Here is a 13,021-nt window from a genome sequence, read left to right on the forward strand (position 1 = left end):
TGATGATTAAATGAGTTGGGATTATTATTGGCCAATAACAGTCAGTTGGGATTATTTATTTCCAATTTGCCTTGTTTTAATCACTAGCCAAGCTTTTTTTCTTATTATGCTATTTTCTTTTTGACGATGGTACATGAGATTGAGTTTGCACTATTGAATATTTTGTAAATAGTTCAAAATTTTCATACAATCATGTTTATATAACTTCCTAGTTTATATAATATAGCAAACAGATAAAAATGAGTACGGACCAAAATGTTTTAGTCTTACAATCTAAGAAAAAAAAGCATATATTCAAATCCGAGGGTCACGCCGATAAGAAACGGAAAATGTTGAAGACAATACTAGAGGGTTTATTGTTCACTCAAAATCAAATAGGTTTATTAGCTCGTAAATGAATTGGTGGCATGTCGTATGAACGTGAGGTTCTCGATTTTACTAAGGACCAACCAACTACGATCACGTACATGATTTTCTAAATACAACCAACTACGATCACGTACATGATTTTCTATATTATATAAATTTAAAAATAAATCTTTATTATATGGCATGATTTTTTGGTTATTTACGATTTTTCCCTTTCACTATCATGTGACTTGGTTTTAACTAGAATACAGATGGAGTTAGTATGGTGGAGTGAAATTGCAATAAAATGGAAACATTGGTATTAAAATTACAAAACATTTATGATAATAGCAATGGCCTATAAACCAAAAGGACCAAAACCGCCATTTACTCAAGTATTTTTATTGATGAAATGACTGAGTCTTCCAAATACACAACGTATCCTAGGATTAGATTATTTGTCCCATAAATATTGTGATTATTTTATTAATATTGAGAAGAGTGATTCCGCGATTAATGGTACAAATCACGGCTTTTTTAATCTAACTAAAACTAAAAGTCAACGAAAAATTCCGGTTGACCAATTACATAAAAACAAAACATGTAATACATAATATTTCATATGGAATACCTAATATTTCAGGTATAATCATGTATTAAGGATAAATAATATACAAAACATTAGCCAAATCAATGTGTAATACCCACATAATGTCATATACTAAAGATTTAATCGCATAATAAAGCATAAACAATAAGTTTTTATTATTAAATGTGTAATCACGTAAGAAGCATAATTGTAATAACATTAGTTATAACAAATCATATTAAATTTGTAATCATATAATGGATTTATAATAAAATCAAGTGGAAGAATTTGATGTTCTTTTGTTTTCTTTGATAAGAGTTAAAGAATCGCAAATGAGATTTGACGCATATATATACATAAGTTGATTAGTGTAACAATACAATAAACTGATATCTTAAAAGCACTTCAAATACCCAATTTGGAGGATTCGTTGACCGTTAAAAAAAAGCACTTCAAAAATCGATGTCGAAAAAGTCAAATTCAGTAAACCAGCCCAAATTCCTTTTATCGCAACCCAGTTAAAATTCGGAGCATGCATACTAAATTAGAGTAAATTAGTGTTTTCGTTAGTGCACGGACCGTTCTTGAACTACAAAAATTACAGAAATCATCCTTTACGTTGATATGTTGCACTTTTCTTCCTTTTCTGCATATTAGTTGTAATGATAAATATAAGATTATATACGTTAAATACCCAAACAAAGTAAGACCATGATCAACATATGGACCGATCGTGGACCAACAAATCGATTCTGTAAATTGAAGAATATGTTTGATATAACGACCGGGTTGTACATTGATCGTCCAACCCACTTAAAATTTAGAGGGACAAACACAAACCGTAAGATCACCGTCACTGTAAATATTATAACATAACAACATTGTTCAAAAAGGTTAACTTTTACTCTAAAATTAACATGTTTTCATTTAGCCAGGAGTTTTGAGTGATATTTCACTACAAGAAAACGGGGCAATAGAGGCGACGGCTGTCGCCTCTAATGATCCAGATTGTCGCTTCTATTGGAAATAGCGGCGTCAAATTGTCGCTATTGTAGTGCCTCTATTGATGGAACGCTATTGACAACATGTCGCTGCTATTGGTCCGAATCGCTGCGACCAATCAGCGACACTTCTTCGCTAATAAGACGTCGCTAATGACCTTCTTCGCTATTACCTGATGAGTATTAGCATGTGGCTGCTAAAAGTCTTTTTTTCAATATTTTTGCTGCTTTTACAATATTTCCGGCGAATATACAAAACCTGCTGATTTCACGTTTTAAAAAACACACAAACAAACTACATAAACACAATAATTATATGTTCGTACATACTAACATTAATTACTTAAAAGTTAGTTGTTTAATTCGGACACAACATCCTAAAATTTCATAAAACATGAAAAACTACATCATATCGTGGTCGTCTTCATCGATATAGAAAATGTCATCATCATCGTCCGTGGGTTGCTTTCCCCTCGAACCGAGATAGTCTTCAAGGCAGCTCAAAAACGACGTGGTTTGGAACAACCCCGAAACAAATTCCTACGATAAAAATATATCAAAACCCAATTTAGCATATGAGTTAAAGATTCCATAAAACCTGCAAATCAGATCATTCAGTATGCAACTAGCGAATCAAATTTTACACTTCGACATCAAACATGATCCGAAATCAGACTTTATTCATGTCATGCAACACCCATATGAACATGATCCATACATACGATTGATACATTTCAATTCATGATGCTAGAAGCTGCTGATGTTTCTATTTTCCTGGATTTCTTTTCAGCAAGTTTAAATCTTTAAGAGTCCGCAAATGATCTGAAATGTATAAACTTGAACTGAAATTCAATACAATAGTCCGAAACAATGATGCAGCAAATTTTACTCAGATCTGAAAGGATTCACTTAAAACGCAAGTTTTGTTTAGATTGCAGTCACAAACAATCTGTAACAATCCAGAATGATCCAAAACTCAGTGAAAAATTGTCCAAATTTCACAAAAAACACACTCAAACTTGACCGAATCAGTCTGTATTCAATGTACAGTGTTCGAAAAATTCAAATTTCACACCGAACCTTGCTCGAAAACTCGCTGAACTGATACGTTTCATATAGACTGTGTATTCAGCAAGTTTTTTTTTCTTGAAAAACAATCCGTAATCTATCCGAAACAATCTGAATATGATGAAAACCTATCCGAAATGCACAAACGACACACTAAAAATCATCAAATCAAACCGAATCTCATGCGAAATTGATTCGATTTCACTGAAACTAATCCAAACACGATCGAAATAGTATGAAACTCAATCGAATCAATCTGAAAATATCTGAAATCAACCGAAAATCAATCTGAAACTGATCCGATCAGTTCATTTGTATAAAATTCAATTCTGATTCAGTTCATTTTTTAACAGTTCTCAAACAACCAACCGAAACGATTCAAAATTTACCAAAAATCAATTTTGACATTTCAAGTATCAACAATGATGTGTTCAAATAACTACACACTGATGCGCTTTATCAATTTCCATCATTTGTTTCTTCGCATTTGATTCAGAAATTAAAACACACAAGTATCATAGTTTCAATAAACAACCTAGATCTGTACTCTAATTGTTTTTAATCAGCCAAATGATCACATGAGATCTATGCGGGTGAAGAAGAAGATAAAATGTCTTTTGGGGTTTTTAATAATAAGGGTATTTTGGTCATTTCACACCAACTTAACTGAGAAAACTAACCCCCATCCACGCCAGGGACTATCCGGGAACGAAATTGAAAAAGTTAGGGACTATAGCTGTAATTTTAGAAAGTTAGGGACTAAAAGTGAAAAAAGGCCAAACCACAGGGACTATCCGGGCATTTAACTCTTAGCATATTAACATTCTACTAACATAATATATACCAAAGTTACCAATTTCTTAACAAAACTACTAATATAACCCAACATTTACCAAAGTAAAATATGATAATTTATACCTCGGAATATTGTTGTTGACTTTGAGACTGCGCACCAACATTGGAGGGCGTATTGGAAGGTTTATGCCCAATCCCTCGGAACCATCCCCGCCGAGCACCCAAGACCTTTTGAAACGAGGCAACCTTACTCGGCGGTCGATACCGTCTTCTTTGGCACGTTCGTTATGACACATAATCTCTTGTTCCAAAGCTAGCTGTATTTTACGAAGATGATTATATATATATATATATATATATATTATGAATATGATACTTCAAATACTTACATAATTCTGCTCAGCTACCGTGTCAAGCCAATTCCCATCTTTATCCGTGTGCGTTTTCCGGTACGTATCGAGTCGTTTCAAACCCTATTTAACATTAAAAATTAGATTAGACATTAAATAAACTCACACATACACACACACATATATAAAGCATTACGTTTTTGTAGGCGGTGCTACTGCATGACGATGTCCCCCTGCGGTAAGGGAATTGTTAGGATCTGAGTTTGGATTGATTGTGTTTTACGTTTGAATTAAGATGAAGATGAATGAGAGATGCAGCGGAATATAAATGATAACAAACTTTGCACACAATCAAACAGGAGAATTGCTTTCAACACACAAGTTTATCATTGAACCGAATGCTTGAATTTATTCCAAGATTCAATTACAATTGCAAGTATGCTTACAAACTCCCCCTCAGCCTGAGCTCACAGTGATTTGTTCGTGCAGGAGAAAGATGGTGAAAGAGCTAATAGTTAAGTACAGAGCACTGTTCTATTTATAGGCACGAAACAAACCACTGAGTATCTTTGCTGACGTCACCATGAAAGTGACATCTAACCTCCTAACAAACTTTAACATCTGACCTATACAAACTCTGCTTATGCTAACAACTGTTATTACAATACAATGTATAAAGTAAACTAAACTACTGCTGCATCCTTCCACTGATGTGAGCCCAGCAGCACTTTACATATTCAGCAGAGCTTGACTTATAGCAGTAGATTGAACAACAGAGCTTTAGTCTTCCATCAGTGTTTATCTTGGGCAGCAATTGTTGGTCAGCAGTTTGTAAAGATCAGTAGATTGGAGGTCAGGAGATGTTGAAACCACTTTCAAGGGGAGAGATTTGAAGCATAACATCTGCTTATTCTGGATCCACTACCCCGATCCAGTTTTGGCTTTAATTATCTGTTCCTCTGATACGGTTCAATTCCCAACAATCTCCCCTGGAACAGATAATGCCAAAACTCTTCATTATTGATAGATCTTTATTGCCTCATCAGCAGTTCCCTTATTTGCCCTTTAAGTTGTAATTCAAAGGCTAGGGCATCTGTATCATCATCCCTGCTAAGTAGAAGATCAAGGAGATCCTGCAAATCTTCAAGACTCAGGCCAAGAGCTTGTTCCCTTATTATTTTCTTCACTTCTCCATCAGACTTGATCACTGTCAGTACATGGTTCTGTTTATCAGTTTTCCACTTTAGTACTTTTGAGTCTGGTGGGTTTCTTGGGAGATTTTTATTGGATGAGGTGTTTGGTGATGCAGGCCTATTCATGATTGTCTGAGCAGTACTTGCAGATTGATTCAATCCAAGAGTTTCTGCAATCATTATCTTAATGCCCTTTTTTACAAGGTCATCACCATCCATTAAATCTTGGATTGTTTCAGCACCCAACTGATTTTGAACCCTTCTTTTATAGATGGTAGCACAAGCTGGAGCAGTGGCTCTTTTGACTTGCAACTTTGGTGGCCTTGTTCAGACCTCTGCTTTTGAATAGTTAGGTTTTTGTGGAACTCTTGGATCTTTCTTTCTTAGTTCCTCCAACCTTTTGTAGGTGGCACTGACTCTATCTTCTCTCCACTTTGACACAAAATTCTTTGACCCATAGTCTGCTGCTATCAGCTCCTCTTTCATTCTCTTCAACTCTAAAGCTTTATCAGGAACATTCTTTTTGAATTTTTCAGGAGGAGTGTGTTTGACCTTATTCTTGATCATTTCTTGAATCCTAGCTGCTTGACTTTCAAGCTCAGGAATGGTCCACTCTTTGTACATATATCTCTCTCCTTTGTATTTCTTGTAAGTCATGATGTTTTCAATGTAGTCTTTTCTCAAGGTTTCATCTGCCCTTTCTGAGATCTGCTGACATACATTTTTAGCAAATTGTTCCAAAGATCTGACTTGCGTAAGTAGAAACTGATAGTTCTGCTGAATTTCTTTATCAGATTTCGCATGTGTATTTCTCTTTGAGATATCCTCTGCTTGCTTAGCCTTGATTTTCAAATATTCTTCAATATTGTTAGGCCTGGGATATCCTTCAACTGATGGTAAACTCCTTTTAGCAGGGTTATCCTCATAATAGAAAGATTTAATTTCTTCTCTAACTGCTATAAGTTCCAGAGGAAATTGAACACCTGCATGAGGTAATGGCTTTTGAATTTGAGCTGAAGAGAGAGGAATGGGATTTGGAATTTGGAATTGTGACAAGTGATAGAGGTTTTGAAGATGTGGGTGGTGGTGAAATGTGATCGTCTTTCAAGATCAGTCTTCTCCTTTTTGGTTAAGGAGAGACTGATGATGTTTTGGGTGGATCAGTGGTGGTGCTTTGAGTGGCAGTGGTTTGTGATTGACTAACAGTTGTTGAAACAACTGGTGTTTCAACCACTATTGTCATTACAACAGATGTTGTAACATCTGATGTCTTCTGCTTTTTGGCAGGAGGTGATGATGGGATGGCTGTTTTTGGAGGTGAAGTGATTTTTGGTAGTGATGGTGGTAAGGCAGTGGTAGTGGTGTGTGTTAAAGTGGTGTGTGTTGAAGTGATGGCAGGTGTTTGGCTGACAGTTGTTGAAACCACTGAAGTATCAGCAACTGTTGACACAGTAGGTGTTACAACAACTGTTTGGGTGGAAGTTTGATGTTGGGGGCTTTTGGATGGTGGTTTTGGAGTATGCTTTGTGAGTCTGGATGGTATGGACCTGGGTTCCCTCACTTTTCTAGTAGAATTTCTTTTTAGCTCAGGATTTTTAACATCCTTTGGCTCAGAACAACCCTACGCATTCAACTCCATGTAAGCTCTTTTCTCCTCATTCCACCTTGACATATCCTTTGCCTCTCTGTCCCTTTTTACACTTTTTTTACACTTGCTACAACTTCATCAAGTGCATTCTGGGTAACATCAACCTTTTTACTACCATCTGGAAAGGGAATTTTTCTGGTCATAACATCCTTTTCTGGTTCAACATATAGACCATCATCTATACCCTTCTTTTTCCACTCCTAAATTTTCTCCCCCTTTTTGGCATTATCTGGGGGTAATTGATCAATAAACAGAACAGTGGGAGGAGCAGTGCCAGTGGTCTGTAAGAGATGGGCCTTGATAGCCTTGATATCTGCTTGTGTGTTCTTGAACCCAGACTCCATTATGGTTCTCAGCTCTTGGACATGTATTGCATGTTGCTGATCAGCCATTTTTTGTTGTTGTTGGAGAAAAGGTTGAAATAAGTTCCAAATCTCATCTGCAGCAGGTGCTTGTGGTGGAGCAGGTGCTTGAGGTGGAACAACATTGGGTGGTACCATTTGAACTATTAACAACTGATGCAGCATTGCTTTGATTTCTGCAACAGAGGTATCCGGTTTTTCAACTCTGTCCGTCAATTCTTGGTACTTGAAATCATCACCCAACTTAATGGGATCATCTGATTTCCCACTGGCAGTGGTTTTAACAGTGGTTGATGCAGGGAGTGTACTCCAAGCATTATCCACTGATGCCCCTTTTTCTTGGTACTGGGGACTTCTTCCATCAGCACTTGATAACCTTTTGATACTACCAGTGATTAAAACAAACTCACCAGTGGTTATCAGAGGTGTTATAGATGGAATTGCCTCCAAGGAACTCTTATTGATGTAACCACTATCCAAGTGTAAACCAGTGGGTTCAACACTTGTAGTGGCTGCTTCACTTGGATTACCACCAAAAGTTACTTATAACTCAAGGGGTGTAACCTCCTCAGGTTATGTTGGTGGGTTAACAAAGATTGATACATCAGGCCCAGTCATTTGTTGAGGCATATTCTCATGGACAGGTGATTGAGAAGGACTGGTTTGTGCCAGGTTCAAATCAATTGCATCTAACAAAATCTTTGTATTTGGTGGAATTGTAGATGTGAGGTTGGGTGTAGAAAGAGAATTTGCCCCGGGCATTGGGTTGTGGATGATGGAAGCAAGTGATTCCAGAGCATCATATTGTGGTGTCCCTATTTGTACAACTTGTTCTTTTTTAGAAGAAGCAGGAGGAATTTCAGCCATGGGTTGAGATATTTCTACCAACTGCTGTGAGGAAGTAGCAGCAGTGGTTTCTAGTGACTTTTGTGCTGTCACTGGTAGTTGCTCTGGTATCTCATCCTCCAGAGTTGCCTTTTTGGTAGGTTTGGGGGGTTTTTGAATTTTCTTTTGTTTTGGCTTTTTGGGAATTTTAGGTGTGGGTTTCAAAGCAGTTGTTCTGCTGCCTTGATCACCTTGAGCAGTGGGCTCAACAGCAAGTACCCAAGGAGCAGTGGTAGCTGCTAAATTCTGCTCAGGCACCTCTGCTTGTGTTTTGCAAGGTGTTGACATTCTTGTAAAAGTTTCAGCAGTTAAGGTGTGCATTTGAAAAGATTCACCTTATTTTATTGCAGAAGCATCATCCTTACCAAGTTCCTTTTCAAAATAATAACTTAGAAATCTTGGAAACAGTAAGAATGACTTATTTTCAACATTTTTAACCAAATCATTAAAAATTTCCTGAGAATAATTGAAATCTTCATCTTGAAGAATAGCATATCCCAGATTTTGAATTTTTAATGGTATTTCATTAAAAGAAGTGGTTTTATTTGTAACGCACATAAGCAGGGTATGGAATAAAAATCTTGTGCAGGAGGGAAGTAACCTTTTTGTAAGTTATCCCTCTTCATCATTGTATCTGCATACCCTCTTTCAATGAAGTCAATTTTTAACTCATTTTTGGGAAAAGAATTTTTACCTTCCTGATCATTGAGTTCAAAGACTTCCGAGATGGATTGTGGTGTGATTTTGACAGCTTTACCATTTAGAGAAGAGTTAATGGCTATAACAGCTTCTCCTTGTTTGTCAAGGGTTGCATTTTTCCAGAACTCTCTTTGGGTTGCCAAGTAAATTGGTGCATCTGCTATCAACAAAGTTTTATACTTTGATGCAGACATGATATCAATGATGGAGTCGAAAGCATCGATGGTGCCGGGTTTTGTGAGAAGACCCAGAAGATTGTGAGATGTTTTGTGTGGGATTTTGATGGGTTTAGCCTTTTGAGAGGCCTCTTTGGAAGATGATTTTGAAGTTGATTTTGCGGAGGACTTCGATTTAGTCATTTTGAAGAAGACAATCGAAGAAGGTTGTGAAGGAATTTGAGAAAATGAGATGAAAACTGCTTTGAGAAGAGAATTTTTATGAATTCAATTCGACAGTAAAACCCCGTTTGGGGTTTTGAAAGGGGGTTTTATGGAGAAAAAGTGAATGCTGACGTGGCAGCGGTTACAAAAGGTCTGACCACTATGTACTGTCCACATGCCATCCCCTAATGAAATGAAGGACAATACTTTTATGAAAACTACTGATGAAGGTAGTGGTTGCAACGGTAACAGATGGAAGCAGTGGATGATTTTTACTATCAGTAGATAGCACATCAGTGGATACAACACTGATTTTGAACATCAGTGCTTATCAAGAGAATGAAAGAACAGGTGATGACTTTCAACAGTGGACAGACTTTGAAGTAGAACAGACTTTTGAACTCATCAGTGGTTATGGCAGACTTTTAAGGATTTAACGAAAAATTTATTTTTAGCTATTTTAAGGATGGATTTTTGATTTTCTGAAAACATTTTAATGCTTTTATTCATGGAAAAACAGGATTTTGCCTCTTATTCCATGTTCAGCATGCCAATTATAGAGATCAAGCTTTCAAAGGTGGATGTGTCTAATGCTTTGGTTAGCACATCTGCCAGCTGATCTTTAGTTGGAACATGGTGCAGAGAAATCAAACCTTTTTCATAGCAATCCCTCATAAAGTGATGTCTGATGTCAATGTGTTTGGTGGTTGAGTGGGAGACTGGATTTTTGATGATATTTTCTGCTGCCTGGCTGTCCAACATGAGTGGCGTCTTCAAGGCAGTGATACCAAAATCCAACAACTGATTTTGAAGCCAAAGCAGTTGGGCTGTACAGCTTGCAGCAGCTATATATTCTGCCTCAGCAGTGGATGTGGAAACAGCTGCTTGCTTTTTGCTTTGCCAAGACACTAAGCAATTGCCTAGGAATTGGCACCCTCCTGAAGTGGACTTCCTTGTCTTGTCACATCCAGCAAAGTCACTATCTGAGAAACCTGAAAGCTCAATTTTACCATCAGCTGGATATACCAGATACCAAGTGTGGGAGCACCTTTTAGGTATCTGAATATCCTTTTTACAGCAATAAGGTTTGACTTTCTAGGGGATGATTGGGATCTTGCACAAACACATGTTGCAAACATGATGTCTGGCCTAGATGCAGTTAGGTACAATAAAGACCCAATCATGCTTCTATATAAGGTCTGATCAACCAAATCATCCTTTTCATCAGACATGACTAATTTATTGGTTGCAATGGGTGTACTGCATGGCTTACAATAATCCATATCAAATTTCTTTAAAAGTTCTTTGGCATATTTGCCTTGATGGATAAAAGTGCCATTTTGCAGTTGTCTTACTTGGAGACCAAGAAAACACTGGAGTTCACCCATTGCACTCATTTCAAACTCAGCCGTCATGAGTTTTCTGAACTCTTCACATATTTTATTACATGTGCTTCCAAAGATGATGTCAACCACATAAATTTGGACAATCATCAAATGCTTCCCTCTCCATTTTAGAAACAGTGTTTTGTCTATCTTACCTCTTGTGAAACCAATGGAAAGTAGAAAGGTGGAAAGAGTTTCATACCAGGCCCTTGGTGCTTGTTTCAAGCCATACAAAGCTTTATTCAGCTTGTAGACATGATTTGGATTAAATGGATCCTCAAAGCCTGGAGGTTGACAAACATAAACCTCCTCTTGAATCTTACCATAGAGGATTGCACATTTGATATTCATTTGGTACACCTTGATGTTGTGGTTGACAGCAAAGGCCAGAAATACTCTGATAGCTTCAAGTCTTGCTACAGGGGCAAATGTTTCATCATAGTCAATGCCCTCTTCTTGTCTGAAGCCTTGAACCACTAGCCTGGCTTTATTCTTGACAACAATACCCCTTTCATCAGTTTTATTTTTGAAGACCCATTTTGTGCCAATAGGACTTACACCCTCTGGCAATGGAACATGCTCCCATACTTGTTGTCTTCTAAACTGTTGGAGCTCCTCTTGCATGGCTTCTACCCAACTGTTGTCTTTTAGTGCCTCTTGGTACTTGACTGGCTGATGGAGTGATAGGAATCCAGCAAAAAGACAAATGTTTTGGGATTGCCTTCTTGTGAGCACCCCTTCATTGATGTTACCAATAATTTGGTCTGGTGGATGAGATTTCAAGAAGATGAACTCCCCTTGGTATGGAATAATGGCATTAAGTGGTGAGGGCTGCAGATATGAATCATCTGAGCTAGCCACTGCTGGTGACTTTGATGATCCAGCAGTGGCTTCAAAAGGTGGTGGAATAGGAGGTAAAGGTGAGGACACCTGCTTACTTTGATCCACTGTTTGAGGATTTTTGTCAGCAGTGTTTGATGATGTGGAAGCAGGGGTTAAAGGGCTACTTTGGTCAACAACTGTTGAGGTAGCAGTGGTTGAGTTTTGACAACTGTTTTGAACACCTGCTGCTCTTCCCATTGTGGCAGACTTTTGTTGAGGAATGATGATCTCATACCCATAGTCTGGTGATGAATTCTCTGATGGACCTGCACTGTTAGTCTTGACAGCAGTATTTTCAAAAGTGAACTTATCAAGATCAAACAATTCTGCAGGGTTTGCTGGGATTTTCATTGATAAAAGTTCATTGAACTTTACATTCAAAGTCTCTTCACTGTTTTGGTCCTTGTGTTAAACACTTTGTAGGCCTTGGCAGTGGTTGAGTATCCCAGATGATAACCACAATCAATTTTGGCTGCAAACTTTGAGATAGAATCTTTTAAGTTTAAAATGAAACATGGACAGCCAAAAACTTTGAAATATGAGATCAATGGCTTTATTTTATACGGCAGTTCATAGGCAGTCTTTTGATGCCTGGGGTTGATTAAAACTGTATTTTGGACATAGCAAGCAGTGTTTACTGCCTCTGCCCAAAAAGTTAATGGCAAACCTGAATCAGCAAGCATGGTTCTGGCAGCCTCAATCAAAGTTCTGTTCTTTCTTTCAACAACCCCATTTTGTTCTGGTGTTCTTGGAATGCTGTATTGCCTCACAATTCCTTTTGACACACATAAATCATCCAACTCCTTGTTCCTGAACTCTGTGCCATTGTCACTTCTGAAGATTTTTACTGGAAGGTCAAACTGCTTTTCAACCTGTTTCACAAAGTCTTGCAGAATGCCTGCAGTCTCATCTTTTGAGTGTAAAAAGTAAGTCCATGTAAACCTAGAAAAGTCATCAACAATAACCAAACAATATCTCTTTTTCTTAAGACTCATTACTTTAACTGGGCCAAACAAATCCATATGAAGCATTTGCAAACATTTGGTTGTTTTGGACTCATCAATGGATTTGTAAGAGCTTTTATGTTGTTTTCCTTTTAAACAGGAAACACAATGCTCAGGACAGGTGAACAGTTTTTGAGGTAAACCTCTTACTAACCCCTGTTTTGAAATGGCAGTGATTGTCTTAAGATTTGTGTGCCCCAATCTTCTTTGCCATAGTTCTGTCTCTTTGTTTGATGCAGCTGAGAACAGACAGGCATCAGTTCTGGGGCACTCTTTTGACATACCAACAACATAAACATTGCCACTTCTTTGAGCAACAAGTTTAGTTTTACCATTTTTGATTATTGCTTCAATCTTTTCAACCATTTCTGGTCCAACAATCCTACAACACTCCTTTGTGAAGAATGATCCATACCCCTTATCACTCATTTG

This window comes from Helianthus annuus, chromosome 11, assembly GCF_002127325.2.
Source record: "Helianthus annuus cultivar XRQ/B chromosome 11, HanXRQr2.0-SUNRISE, whole genome shotgun sequence".
NCBI lineage: Eukaryota > Viridiplantae > Streptophyta > Magnoliopsida > Asterales > Asteraceae > Helianthus > Helianthus annuus.